The sequence below is a fragment of the Chionomys nivalis genome, chromosome 12 (genome assembly GCF_950005125.1).
Source record: "Chionomys nivalis chromosome 12, mChiNiv1.1, whole genome shotgun sequence".
Taxonomy (NCBI): Eukaryota; Metazoa; Chordata; class Mammalia; order Rodentia; family Cricetidae; genus Chionomys; species Chionomys nivalis.
In genome coordinates this window covers 75,968,767-75,984,378 of record NC_080097.1, presented here as the reverse complement: position 1 = coordinate 75,984,378, position 15,612 = coordinate 75,968,767, and positions in this window count along the sequence as shown.

Sequence of the window (15,612 nt, the reverse complement as noted above, 5' to 3'; positions counted from 1 at the left end):
TACACGTGGGTTTCTTAGTAAAGCTTTTCAAGAAATGAATGAATACACTTTCAAAAGAACGTGATTATATTTCAAAGCATAGCTTCTACAGAGAAAAGGAACACTGATCTCACTTCTAACAGTAATTTGACATGTTGCAAACAACTTTTCTTTACACAGAAAGACGTGTGTTTCTTACTAAAGCTATTTATAAAATGAATACACTTTCCAAAGAATGTGACTTTCTTTCAAAGTAAAGCTTCTACGGAGAAAAGGAACATTGATATCACTTCTAACAATAATTTGACACGTCGCAAACAACTGCTTCTCTTTACAGGGAAACACATGTGTGTTTCTTCCTAAAGCTTTTCATGAAATGAATACACTTTGAAATAAATGTGATTATCTTTCAAAGTAAAGCTTCTACAGAGAAAGGAACACTTATCTCTCTTCCAAAAATACTTTGACATGTCGCAAAAAATGGCTTTTCTTTACAGAGAAACAGTTGTGCGTTTCTTACTAAAGCTATTTTTGAAATGAATACACTTTCAAAACAATGAGATTATCTTTCAAAGTAAAGCTTGTAGAGAGAAAAGAAAACTGTTCTCATTTTTAACAGTAATTTGACATGTCACAAACAACTGCTTTTCTTTAGAGAGAAATACATGTATGTTTCTTACTAAAGATTTTCAAGAAATGTATACACTTTCAAAAGAACGTGATTATCTTTCAAATTAAAGCTTGTACAGAGAAAAGGAATATTGATCTCACTTCAAACAATATTTTGACATGTCCCAAACAACTGCTTCTCCTAACCAAGTAACACATGTGCTTTGCTTACTAAAGTTTTAAAGAAATGAATACACTTTTAAAAGAACATGATTATATTTCAAAGCAGAGTTTCTACAGAGAATGGAACACTGATCTCACTTCTAACAATACTTTGACATGTCGCAAACAACTGCTTCTCTTTACAGAGAAACACTTGTGCGTTTCTTACTAAAGCTATTAATGAAATGAATACACTTTCAGAAGAATATGATTATCTTTCAAAGTAAAGTTGTACAGAGAAAGGTAAACTGATCTCACTTCTAACAATACTTTGACATGTCGCAAACAACTGCTTCTCTTTACCAAGAAACACATGTGTTTCTAACTAAAGCTGTTCAAGAAATGTATACACTTTCAAAAGAATGTGATTATCCTTCAAAGTAAAGCTTGTACAAAGAAAAGGAACACTGATATCACTTCTAACAAGACGTTGACATGTCGCAAAAAACTGCTTCTCTTTATCAAGAAACACATGTGTGTTAGTTACTAAAGCTTTTCAGGAAATGAATACACTTTCAAAAGAATGTGATTATCTTTCAAAGTAAATCTTGTACCTAGAAAAGGAATATTGACCTCACTTCAAACAACACTTTGACATGTCGCAAACAACTGCTTCTCCTTACCAAGTAACACAAGTGCGTTTTAACTAAAGCTTTTCAGGAAAGAATACAGTTTCAAAATAGCGTGATTATCTTTCAATGTAAAGCTTGTACAGAGAAAAGGAACACTGATCTCACTAATAACAATACTTTGACATGTCGCAAAAAATGGCCTCTCTTTACAGAGAAACACATGTGCGTTTCTTACTAAAGCTATTTATGAAATAAATACACTTTCAAAGAATGTGGTTATCTTTCAAATTAAAGCTTCTACAGAGAAAAGCAACACTGATCTCAGGTCTAATAGGACGTTGACATGTCGCAAACAACTGCTTCTCATTACCAAGAAACACATGTGCGTTTCTTACTAAAGTTTTTAAAGAAATGAATACACTTTTTAAAGAACCAATTGTATTGCAAAGCAAAGCTTCTACAGAGAATGGAACACTGATCTCCCTTCTAACAATACTTTGACATGTCGCAAACAACGGCTTCTCTTTACAGAGAAACACTTGTGCGTTTCTTACTAAAGCTATTAATGAAATGAATACACTTTCAAAGAATGTGATTATCTTTCAAAGTAAAGCTTCTACAGAGAAATGAATACTGATCACACTTCTAACAAGACTTTGACATGTCAGAAACAACTGCTTCTCTTTACCAAGACACACATGAGCATTATTACTAAAGCATTTCTAGAAATGAATACACTTTCAAAAGAACGTGACTATATTTCAAAATAGAGCTTCCACAGAGAAAATGAACACTGATCTCACTTCTAACAGTAATTTGACACGTCGAAAAGAAGTGCTTTTCTTTACAGAGAAACACATGTACGTTTCTTACTAAAGCTTATCATGAAATGAATACACTTTCAAAAGAATATGATTATACTTCAAAGCAAAGCTTCTACAGAGAAAAGGAACACTGATCTCACTTCTAAAAATACTTGACATGTCGGAAAAAACTGCTTCTCTTTACAGAGAAACACATATGCGTTTCTTCCTAATGCTTTTCATGAAATGAATACACTTTGAAAAGAATGTGATTATCTTTCAAAGTAAAGCTTTTACAGAGAAAGGAACACTGATCTCTCTTCTAAAAATACTTTGACATGATGCATAATACGGCCTTTCTTTACAGAGAAACAACTGTGCGTTTCTTACTAAAGTTATATATGAAACTAATACACTTTCAAAAAACGTGATTATCTTTCAAAATAAAGCTTTGACAGAGAAAAGGAAAACTGATCTCACTTCTAATAGATATTTGACAGTTGCAAACATCTGCTTCTTTACAGAGAAACTCATGTGTGTTTCATACTAAAACTTTTTAAGAAATGAATACACATTCAAAAGAACGTGATTATCATTCAAAGCAAAGCTTCTACAGAGGATGGAACACTGATCTCACTTCTAACAAGACTTTGACATTTAGGAAACAATTGAATCTCTTTACCAAGTAACACGTGTGTTTCTTACTAAAGCTAATCCTGAAATGAATACACTTTCAAAGGAATGTGATTATCTTTCAAAGTAAAGCTTCTACACAGAAAGGAACACTGATCTCTCTTCTAACAATACTTTGACATGTCGCAAAAAATGGCCTCTCTTTAGAGAAACACATGTGCGTTTCTTACTAAAGCTATTTATGAAATGAACACCCTTTCAAAAGAATGTGATTTTCTTTCAAAGTAAACCTGCTACAGAGAAAAGGAATACTGATTTCACTTCAAACAATACTTTGAATGTCGTAAACAACTGCTTCTCCTTACCAAGATACACATGTGTGTTTCATGCTAAAGCTTTTCAAGAAATGAATACACTTTCAAAAGAATGTGAATATCTTTCAAAGTAAAGCTTGTACAGAGAAAAGGAATGCGGATCTCACTTCTACCAATACTTTAACATGTTCCAAAGAACTGCTTCTCTTTACAGAAAAACACATGTGCTTTTCTTACAAAAGCATTTCATGAAATAAATACACATTCAAAAGAACGTTATTATCTTTCAAAGTAAAACTTCTGAAGAGAAAAGGAAAACTAATCTCACTTCTAACAGTAATTTGACATGTCGCAAACATCTGCTTCTCTTTACAGAGAAACACATGTGCGTTTCTTACTAAAGCTTTTCAAGATATGAATACACTTTCAAAAGAACATGTTTATATTTCAAAACAAAGATTCTACAGAGAAAAGGAACACTGATCTCACTTCTACCAATACTTTGACATGTCGTAAACAATGGCTTCTCTTTACAAGGAACAGTTGTGCGTTTCTTACTTAAGTTATTTATGAAATGAATACACTTTCAAAGAATGTGATTATCTTTAAAAGTAAAGTTTCTAAAGAGAAATGAACACTGACCTCACTTCTAACAAGGCTTTGACATGTCAGAAACAACTGCCTTTCCTTACCAAGAAACACATGTGTGTTATTACTAAAGCATTTAAAGAAATAAATACACTTTCAAAAGAACGTGATTATATTTCAAATTAAAGCTTGCACACAGAAAATGACTACTGATCTCACTTCTAACAATACTTTGACATGTCGAAAACAACTGCTTCTCCTTACAGAGAAACACATGTGTGTTTCTTACAAAAGTATTTCATGAAATAAATGCACTTTCAAAAAAACGTGATTATCTTCCAAAGTAAAGCTTCTATAGAGAAAAGGAACACTGATCTCACTTCTCAAAAGACTTTGACATGTAGCAAAAACTGCTTCTCTTTACCAAGAAACACATGTGTTTCTTAATAAAGCTTTTCAAGAGATGAATACACTTTCAAAAGAACATGATTATATTTCAAAGCAAAGCTTCTACAGAGAAAAGTAACACTGATCTCACTTCTAACAGTAATTTGCCATGTTGCAAACAACTGCTTTTCTTTACAAAGAAACACTTTTGCGTTCCTTACTAAAGCTATTTTTGAAATGAACTCTTTCAAAACAATGTGATTATCTTCCAAAGTAAAGCTTCTACAGAGAAAAGGAAAACTGATCTCACTTCAAACAGTAATAGATATGTCGGAAAAATCTGCTTCTCTATAAGGAGAAGCACATGTGCATTTCTTAATAAAGCTTTTCCTAAAATGAATACACTTTAAAAAGAACGTGATTATATTTAAAAGCAAAGATTCTACAGAGAAAAGGAACACGGATCTCACTTCTAACAAGCCTTTGACATGTCACAAAGAACTGCTTTGCTTTACAGAAAAGACATGTGCGTTTCTTACTAAAGCATTTCAAGAAATGAATACACTTTCAAAAGAATGTGATTATCTTTCAAATAAAGCTTCTACAGAGAAAAGGAATACTGATCTCACTTCAAACAATACTTTGACATGTCGCAAACAATTGCTTCTCTTTAACAAGATACACGTGGGTTTCTTAGTAAAGCTTTTCAAGAAATGAATGAATACACTTTCAAAAGAACGTGATTATATTTCAAAGCATAGCTTCTACAGAGAAAAGGAACACTGATCTCACTTCTAACAGTAATTTGACATGTCGCAAACAACTTTTCTTTACACAGAAAGACGTGTGTTTCTTACTAAAGCTATTTATAAAATGAATACACTTTCCAAAGAATGTGACTTTCTTTCAAAGTAAAGCTTCTACGGAGAAAAGGAACATTGATATCACTTCTAACAATAATTTGACACGTCGCAAACAACTGCTTCTCTTTACAGGGAAACACATGTGTGTTTCTTCCTAAAGCTTTTCATGAAATGAATACACTTTGAAATAAATGTGATTATCTTTCAAAGTAAAGCTTCTACAGAGAAAGGAACACTTATCTCTCTTCCAAAAATACTTTGACATGTCGCAAAAAATGGCTTTTCTTTACAGAGAAACAGTTGTGCGTTTCTTACTAAAGCTATTTTTGAAATGAATACACTTTCAAAACAATGAGATTATCTTTCAAAGTAAAGCTTGTAGAGAGAAAAGAAAACTGTTCTCATTTTTAACAGTAATTTGACATGTCACAAACAACTGCTTTTCTTTAGAGAGAAATACATGTATGTTTCTTACTAAAGATTTTCAAGAAATGTATACACTTTCAAAAGAACGTGATTATCTTTCAAATTAAAGCTTGTACAGAGAAAAGGAATATTGATCTCACTTCAAACAATATTTTGACATGTCCCAAACAACTGCTTCTCCTAACCAAGTAACACATGTGCTTTGCTTACTAAAGTTTTAAAGAAATGAATACACTTTTAAAAGAACATGATTATATTTCAAAGCAGAGTTTCTACAGAGAATGGAACACTGATCTCACTTCTAACAATACTTTGACATGTCGCAAACAACTGCTTCTCTTTACAGAGAAACACTTGTGCGTTTCTTACTAAAGCTATTAATGAAATGAATACACTTTCAGAAGAATATGATTATCTTTCAAAGTAAAGTTGTACAGAGAAAGGTAAACTGATCTCACTTCTAACAATACTTTGACATGTCGCAAACAACTGCTTCTCTTTACCAAGAAACACATGTGTTTCTAACTAAAGCTGTTCAAGAAATGTATACACTTTCAAAAGAATGTGATTATCCTTCAAAGTAAAGCTTGTACAAAGAAAAGGAACACTGATATCACTTCTAACAAGACGTTGACATGTCGCAAAAAACTGCTTCTCTTTATCAAGAAACACATGTGTGTTAGTTACTAAAGCTTTTCAGGAAATGAATACACTTTCAAAAGAATGTGATTATCTTTCAAAGTAAATCTTGTACCTAGAAAAGGAATATTGACCTCACTTCAAACAACACTTTGACATGTCGCAAACAACTGCTTCTCCTTACCAAGTAACACAAGTGCGTTTTAACTAAAGCTTTTCAGGAAAGAATACAGTTTCAAAATAGCGTGATTATCTTTCAATGTAAAGCTTGTACAGAGAAAAGGAACACTGATCTCACTAATAACAATACTTTGACATGTCGCAAAAAATGGCCTCTCTTTACAGAGAAACACATGTGCGTTTCTTACTAAAGCTATTTATGAAATAAATACACTTTCAAAGAATGTGGTTATCTTTCAAATTAAAGCTTCTACAGAGAAAAGCAACACTGATCTCAGGTCTAATAGGACGTTGACATGTCGCAAACAACTGCTTCTCATTACCAAGAAACACATGTGCGTTTCTTACTAAAGTTTTTAAAGAAATGAATACACTTTTTAAAGAACCAATTGTATTGCAAAGCAAAGCTTCTACAGAGAATGGAACACTGATCTCCCTTCTAACAATACTTTGACATGTCGCAAACAACGGCTTCTCTTTACAGAGAAACACTTGTGCGTTTCTTACTAAAGCTATTAATGAAATGAATACACTTTCAAAGAATGTGATTATCTTTCAAAGTAAAGCTTCTACAGAGAAATGAATACTGATCACACTTCTAACAAGACTTTGACATGTCAGAAACAACTGCTTCTCTTTACCAAGACACACATGAGCATTATTACTAAAGCATTTCTAGAAATGAATACACTTTCAAAAGAACGTGACTATATTTCAAAATAGAGCTTCCACAGAGAAAATGAACACTGATCTCACTTCTAACAGTAATTTGACACGTCGAAAAGAAGTGCTTTTCTTTACAGAGAAACACATGTACGTTTCTTACTAAAGCTTATCATGAAATGAATACACTTTCAAAAGAATATGATTATACTTCAAAGCAAAGCTTCTACAGAGAAAAGGAACACTGATCTCACTTCTAAAAATACTTGACATGTCGGAAAAAACTGCTTCTCTTTACAGAGAAACACATATGCGTTTCTTCCTAATGCTTTTCATGAAATGAATACACTTTGAAAAGAATGTGATTATCTTTCAAAGTAAAGCTTTTACAGAGAAAGGAACACTGATATCTCTTCTAAAAATACTTTGACATGATGCATAATACGGCCTTTCTTTACAGAGAAACAACTGTGCGTTTCTTACTAAAGTTATATATGAAACTAATACACTTTCAAAAAACGTGATTATCTTTCAAAATAAAGCTTTGACAGAGAAAAGGAAAACTGATCTCACTTCTAATAGATATTTGACAGTTGCAAACATCTGCTTCTTTACAGAGAAACTCATGTGTGTTTCATACTAAAACTTTTTAAGAAATGAATACACATTCAAAAGAACGTGATTATCATTCAAAGCAAAGCTTCTACAGAGGATGGAACACTGATCTCACTTCTAACAAGACTTTGACATTTAGGAAACAATTGAATCTCTTTACCAAGTAACACGTGTGTTTCTTACTAAAGCTAATCCTGAAATGAATACACTTTCAAAGGAATGTGATTATCTTTCAAAGTAAAGCTTCTACACAGAAAGGAACACTGATCTCTCTTCTAACAATACTTTGACATGTCGCAAAAAATGGCCTCTCTTTAGAGAAACACATGTGCGTTTCTTACTAAAGCTATTTATGAAATGAACACCCTTTCAAAAGAATGTGATTTTCTTTCAAAGTAAACCTGCTACAGAGAAAAGGAATACTGATTTCACTTCAAACAATACTTTGAATGTCGTAAACAACTGCTTCTCCTTACCAAGATACACGTGTGTTTCATGCTAAAGCTTTTCAAGAAATGAATACACTTTCAAAAGAATGTGAATATCTTTCAAAGTAAAGCTTGTACAGAGAAAAGGAATGCGGATCTCACTTCTACCAATACTTTAACATGTTCCAAAGAACTGCTTCTCTTTACAGAAAAACACATGTGCTTTTCTTACAAAAGCATTTCATGAAATAAATACACATTCAAAAGAACGTTATTATCTTTCAAAGTAAAACTTCTGCAGAGAAAAGGAAAACTAATCTCACTTCTAACAGTAATTTGACATGTCGCAAACATCTGCTTCTCTTTACAGAGAAACACATGTGCGTTTCTTACTAAAGCTTTTCAAGATATGAATACACTTTCAAAAGAACATGTTTATATTTCAAAACAAAGATTCTACAGAGAAAAGGAACACTGATCTCACTTCTAACAATACTTTGACATGTCGTAAACAATGGCTTCTCTTTACAAGGAACAGTTGTGCGTTTCTTACTTAAGTTATTTATGAAATGAATACACTTTCAAAGAATGTGATTATCTTTCAAAGTAAAGTTTCTAAAGAGAAATGAACACTGATCTCACTTCTAACAAGGCTTTGACATGTCAGAAACAACTGCCTTTCCTTACCAAGAAACACATGTGTGTTATTACTAAAGCATTTAAAGAAATAAATACACTTTCAAAAGAACGTGATTATATTTCAAATTAAAGCTTGCACACAGAAAATGACTACTGATCTCACTTCTAACAATACTTTGACATGTCGAAAACAACTGCTTCTCCTTACAGAGAAACACATGTGTGTTTCTTACAAAAGTATTTCATGAAATAAATGCACTTTCAAAAAAACGTGATTATCTTCCAAAGTAAAGCTTCTATAGAGAAAAGGAACACTGATCTCACTTCTCAAAAGACTTTGACATGTAGCAAAAACTGCTTCTCTTTACCAAGAAACACATGTGTTTCTTAATAAAGCTTTTCAAGAGATGAATACACTTTCAAAAGAACATGATTATATTTCAAAGCAAAGCTTCTACAGAGAAAAGTAACACTGATCTCACTTCTAACAGTAATTTGCCATGTTGCAAACAACTGCTTTTCTTTACAAAGAAACACTTTTGCGTTTCTTACTAAAGCTATTTTTGAAATGAACTCTTTCAAAACAATGTGATTATCTTCCAAAGTAAAGCTTCTACAGAGAAAAGGAAAACTGATCTCACTTCAAACAGTAATAGATATGTCGGAAAAATCTGCTTCTCTATAAGGAGAAGCACATGTGCATTTCTTAATAAAGCTTTTCCTAAAATGAATACACTTTAAAAAGAACGTGATTATATTTAAAAGCAAAGATTCTACAGAGAAAAGGAACACGGATCTCACTTCTAACAAGCCTTTGACATGTCACAAAGAACTGCTTTGCTTTACAGAAAAAGACATGTGCGTTTCTTACTAAAGCATTTCAAGAAATGAATACACTTTCAAAAGAATGTGATTATCTTTCAAATAAAGCTTCTACAGAGAAAAGGAATACTGATCTCACTTCAAACAATACTTTGACATGTCGCAAACAATTGCTTCTCTTTAACAAGATACACGTGGGTTTCTTAGTAAAGCTTTTCAAGAAATGAATGAATACACTTTCAAAAGAACGTGATTATATTTCAAAGCATAGCTTCTACAGAGAAAAGGAACACTGATCTCACTTCTAACAGTAATTTGACATGTCGCAAACAACTTTTCTTTACACAGAAAGACGTGTGTTTCTTACTAAAGCTATTTATAAAATGAATACACTTTCCAAAGAATGTGACTTTCTTTCAAAGTAAAGCTTCTACGGAGAAAAGGAACATTGATATCACTTCTAACAATAATTTGACACGTCGCAAACAACTGCTTCTCTTTACAGGGAAACACATGTGTGTTTCTTCCTAAAGCTTTTCATGAAATGAATACACTTTGAAATAAATGTGATTATCTTTCAAAGTAAAGCTTCTACAGAGAAAGGAACACTTATCTCTCTTCCAAAAATACTTTGACATGTCGCAAAAAATGGCTTTTCTTTACAGAGAAACAGTTGTGCGTTTCTTACTAAAGCTATTTTTGAAATGAATACACTTTCAAAACAATGAGATTATCTTTCAAAGTAAAGCTTGTAGAGAGAAAAGAAAACTGTTCTCATTTTTAACAGTAATTTGACATGTCACAAACAACTGCTTTTCTTTAGAGAGAAATACATGTATGTTTCTTACTAAAGATTTTCAAGAAATGTATACACTTTCAAAAGAACGTGATTATCTTTCAAATTAAAGCTTGTACAGAGAAAAGGAATATTGATCTCACTTCAAACAATATTTTGACATGTCCCAAACAACTGCTTCTCCTAACCAAGTAACACATGTGCTTTGCTTACTAAAGTTTTAAAGAAATGAATACACTTTTAAAAGAACATGATTATATTTCAAAGCAGAGTTTCTACAGAGAATGGAACACTGATCTCACTTCTAACAATACTTTGACATGTCGCAAACAACTGCTTCTCTTTACAGAGAAACACTTGTGCGTTTCTTACTAAAGCTATTAATGAAATGAATACACTTTCAGAAGAATATGATTATCTTTCAAAGTAAAGTTGTACAGAGAAAGGTAAACTGATCTCACTTCTAACAATACTTTGACATGTCGCAAACAACTGCTTCTCTTTACCAAGAAACACATGTGTTTCTAACTAAAGCTGTTCAAGAAATGTATACACTTTCAAAAGAATGTGATTATCCTTCAAAGTAAAGCTTGTACAAAGAAAAGGAACACTGATATCACTTCTAACAAGACGTTGACATGTCGCAAAAAACTGCTTCTCTTTATCAAGAAACACATGTGTGTTAGTTACTAAAGCTTTTCAGGAAATGAATACACTTTCAAAAGAATGTGATTATCTTTCAAAGTAAATCTTGTACCTAGAAAAGGAATATTGACCTCACTTCAAACAACACTTTGACATGTCGCAAACAACTGCTTCTCCTTACCAAGTAACACAAGTGCGTTTTAACTAAAGCTTTTCAGGAAAGAATACAGTTTCAAAATAGCGTGATTATCTTTCAATGTAAAGCTTGTACAGAGAAAAGGAACACTGATCTCACTAATAACAATACTTTGACATGTCGCAAAAAATGGCCTCTCTTTACAGAGAAACACATGTGCGTTTCTTACTAAAGCTATTTATGAAATAAATACACTTTCAAAGAATGTGGTTATCTTTCAAATTAAAGCTTCTACAGAGAAAAGCAACACTGATCTCAGGTCTAATAGGACGTTGACATGTCGCAAACAACTGCTTCTCATTACCAAGAAACACATGTGCGTTTCTTACTAAAGTTTTTAAAGAAATGAATACACTTTTTAAAGAACCAATTGTATTGCAAAGCAAAGCTTCTACAGAGAATGGAACACTGATCTCCCTTCTAACAATACTTTGACATGTCGCAAACAACGGCTTCTCTTTACAGAGAAACACTTGTGCGTTTCTTACTAAAGCTATTAATGAAATGAATACACTTTCAAAGAATGTGATTATCTTTCAAAGTAAAGCTTCTACAGAGAAATGAATACTGATCACACTTCTAACAAGACTTTGACATGTCAGAAACAACTGCTTCTCTTTACCAAGACACACATGAGCATTATTACTAAAGCATTTCTAGAAATGAATACACTTTCAAAAGAACGTGACTATATTTCAAAATAGAGCTTCCACAGAGAAAATGAACACTGATCTCACTTCTAACAGTAATTTGACACGTCGAAAAGAAGTGCTTTTCTTTACAGAGAAACACATGTACGTTTCTTACTAAAGCTTATCATGAAATGAATACACTTTCAAAAGAATATGATTATACTTCAAAGCAAAGCTTCTACAGAGAAAAGGAACACTGATCTCACTTCTAAAAATACTTGACATGTCGGAAAAAACTGCTTCTCTTTACAGAGAAACACATATGCGTTTCTTCCTAATGCTTTTCATGAAATGAATACACTTTGAAAAGAATGTGATTATCTTTCAAAGTAAAGCTTTTACAGAGAAAGGAACACTGATCTCTCTTCTAAAAATACTTTGACATGATGCATAATACGGCCTTTCTTTACAGAGAAACAACTGTGCGTTTCTTACTAAAGTTATATATGAAACTAATACACTTTCAAAAAACGTGATTATCTTTCAAAATAAAGCTTTGACAGAGAAAAGGAAAACTGATCTCACTTCTAATAGATATTTGACAGTTGCAAACATCTGCTTCTTTACAGAGAAACTCATGTGTGTTTCATACTAAAACTTTTTAAGAAATGAATACACATTCAAAAGAACGTGATTATCATTCAAAGCAAAGCTTCTACAGAGGATGGAACACTGATCTCACTTCTAACAAGACTTTGACATTTAGGAAACAATTGAATCTCTTTACCAAGTAACAAGTGTGTTTCTTACTAAAGCTAATCCTGAAATGAATACACTTTCAAAGGAATGTGATTATCTTTCAAAGTAAAGCTTCTACACAGAAAGGAACACTGATCTCTCTTCTAACAATACTTTGACATGTCGCAAAAAATGGCCTCTCTTTAGAGAAACACATGTGCGTTTCTTACTAAAGCTATTTATGAAATGAACACCCTTTCAAAAGAATGTGATTTTCTTTCAAAGTAAACCTGCTACAGAGAAAAGGAATACTGATTTCACTTCAAACAATACTTTGAATGTCGTAAACAACTGCTTCTCCTTACCAAGATACACATGTGTGTTTCATGCTAAAGCTTTTCAAGAAATGAATACACTTTCAAAAGAATGTGAATATCTTTCAAAGTAAAGCTTGTACAGAGAAAAGGAATGCGGATCTCACTTCTACCAATACTTTAACATGTTCCAAAGAACTGCTTCTCTTTACAGAAAAACACATGTGCTTTTCTTACAAAAGCATTTCATGAAATAAATACACATTCAAAAGAACGTTATTATCTTTCAAAGTAAAACTTCTGCAGAGAAAAGGAAAACTAATCTCACTTCTAACAGTAATTTGACATGTCGCAAACATCTGCTTCTCTTTACAGAGAAACACATGTGCGTTTCTTACTAAAGCTTTTCAAGATATGAATACACTTTCAAAAGAACATGTTTATATTTCAAAACAAAGATTCTACAGAGAAAAGGAACACTGATCTCACTTCTACCAATACTTTGACATGTCGTAAACAATGGCTTCTCTTTACAAGGAACAGTTGTGCGTTTCTTACTTAAGTTATTTATGAAATGAATACACTTTCAAAGAATGTGATTATCTTTCAAAGTAAAGTTTCTAAAGAGAAATGAACACTGATCTCACTTCTAACAAGGCTTTGACATGTCAGAAACAACTGCCTTTCCTTACCAAGAAACACATGTGTGTTATTACTAAAGCATTTAAAGAAATAAATACACTTTCAAAAGAACGTGATTATATTTCAAATTAAAGCTTGCACACAGAAAATGACTACTGATCTCACTTCTAACAATACTTTGACATGTCGAAAACAACTGCTTCTCCTTACAGAGAAACACATGTGTGTTTCTTACAAAAGTATTTCATGAAATAAATGCACTTTCAAAAAAACGTGATTATCTTCCAAAGTAAAGCTTCTATAGAGAAAAGGAACACTGATCTCACTTCTCAAAAGACTTTGACATGTAGCAAAAACTGCTTCTCTTTACCAAGAAACACATGTGTTTCTTAATAAAGCTTTTCAAGAGATGAATACACTTTCAAAAGAACATGATTATATTTCAAAGCAAAGCTTCTACAGAGAAAAGTAACACTGATCTCACTTCTAACAGTAATTTGCCATGTTGCAAACAACTGCTTTTCTTTACAAAGAAACACTTTTGCGTTTCTTACTAAAGCTATTTTTGAAATGAACTCTTTCAAAACAATGTGATTATCTTCCAAAGTAAAGCTTCTACAGAGAAAAGGAAAACTGATCTCACTTCAAACAGTAATAGATATGTCGGAAAAATCTGCTTCTCTATAAGGAGAAGCACATGTGCATTTCTTAATAAAGCTTTTCCTAAAATGAATACACTTTAAAAAGAACGTGATTATATTTAAAAGCAAAGATTCTACAGAGAAAAGGAACACGGATCTCACTTCTAACAAGCCTTTGACATGTCACAAAGAACTGCTTTGCTTTACAGAAAAGACATGTGCGTTTCTTACTAAAGCATTTCAAGAAATGAATACACTTTCAAAAGAATGTGATTATCTTTCAAATAAAGCTTCTACAGAGAAAAGGAATACTGATCTCACTTCAAACAATACTTTGACATGTCGCAAACAATTGCTTCTCTTTAACAAGATACACGTGGGTTTCTTAGTAAAGCTTTTCAAGAAATGAATGAATACACTTTCAAAAGAACGTGATTATATTTCAAAGCATAGCTTCTACAGAGAAAAGGAACACTGATCTCACTTCTAACAGTAATTTGACATGTTGCAAACAACTTTTCTTTACACAGAAAGACGTGTGTTTCTTACTAAAGCTATTTATAAAATGAATACACTTTCCAAAGAATGTGACTTTCTTTCAAAGTAAAGCTTCTACGGAGAAAAGGAACATTGATATCACTTCTAACAATAATTTGACACGTCGCAAACAACTGCTTCTCTTTACAGGGAAACACATGTGTGTTTCTTCCTAAAGCTTTTCATGAAATGAATACACTTTGAAATAAATGTGATTATCTTTCAAAGTAAAGCTTCTACAGAGAAAGGAACACTTATCTCTCTTCCAAAAATACTTTGACATGTCGCAAAAAATGGCTTTTCTTTACAGAGAAACAGTTGTGCGTTTCTTACTAAAGCTATTTTTGAAATGAATACACTTTCAAAACAATGAGATTATCTTTCAAAGTAAAGCTTGTAGAGAGAAAAGAAAACTGTTCTCATTTTTAACAGTAATTTGACATGTCACAAACAACTGCTTTTCTTTAGAGAGAAATACATGTATGTTTCTTACTAAAGATTTTCAAGAAATGTATACACTTTCAAAAGAACGTGATTATCTTTCAAATTAAAGCTTGTACAGAGAAAAGGAATATTGATCTCACTTCAAACAATATTTTGACATGTCCCAAACAACTGCTTCTCCTAACCAAGTAACACATGTGCTTTGCTTACTAAAGTTTTAAAGAAATGAATACACTTTTAAAAGAACATGATTATATTTCAAAGCAGAGTTTCTACAGAGAATGGAACACTGATCTCACTTCTAACAATACTTTGACATGTCGCAAACAACTGCTTCTCTTTACAGAGAAACACTTGTGCGTTTCTTACTAAAGCTATTAATGAAATGAATACACTTTCAGAAGAATATGATTATCTTTCAAAGTAAAGTTGTACAGAGAAAGGTAAACTGATCTCACTTCTAACAATACTTTGACATGTCGCAAACAACTGCTTCTCTTTACCAAGAAACACATGTGTTTCTAACTAAAGCTGTTCAAGAAATGTATACACTTTCAAAAGAATGTGATTATCCTTCAAAGTAAAGCTTGTACAAAGAAAAGGAACACTGATATCACTTCTAACAAGACGTTGACATGTCGCAAA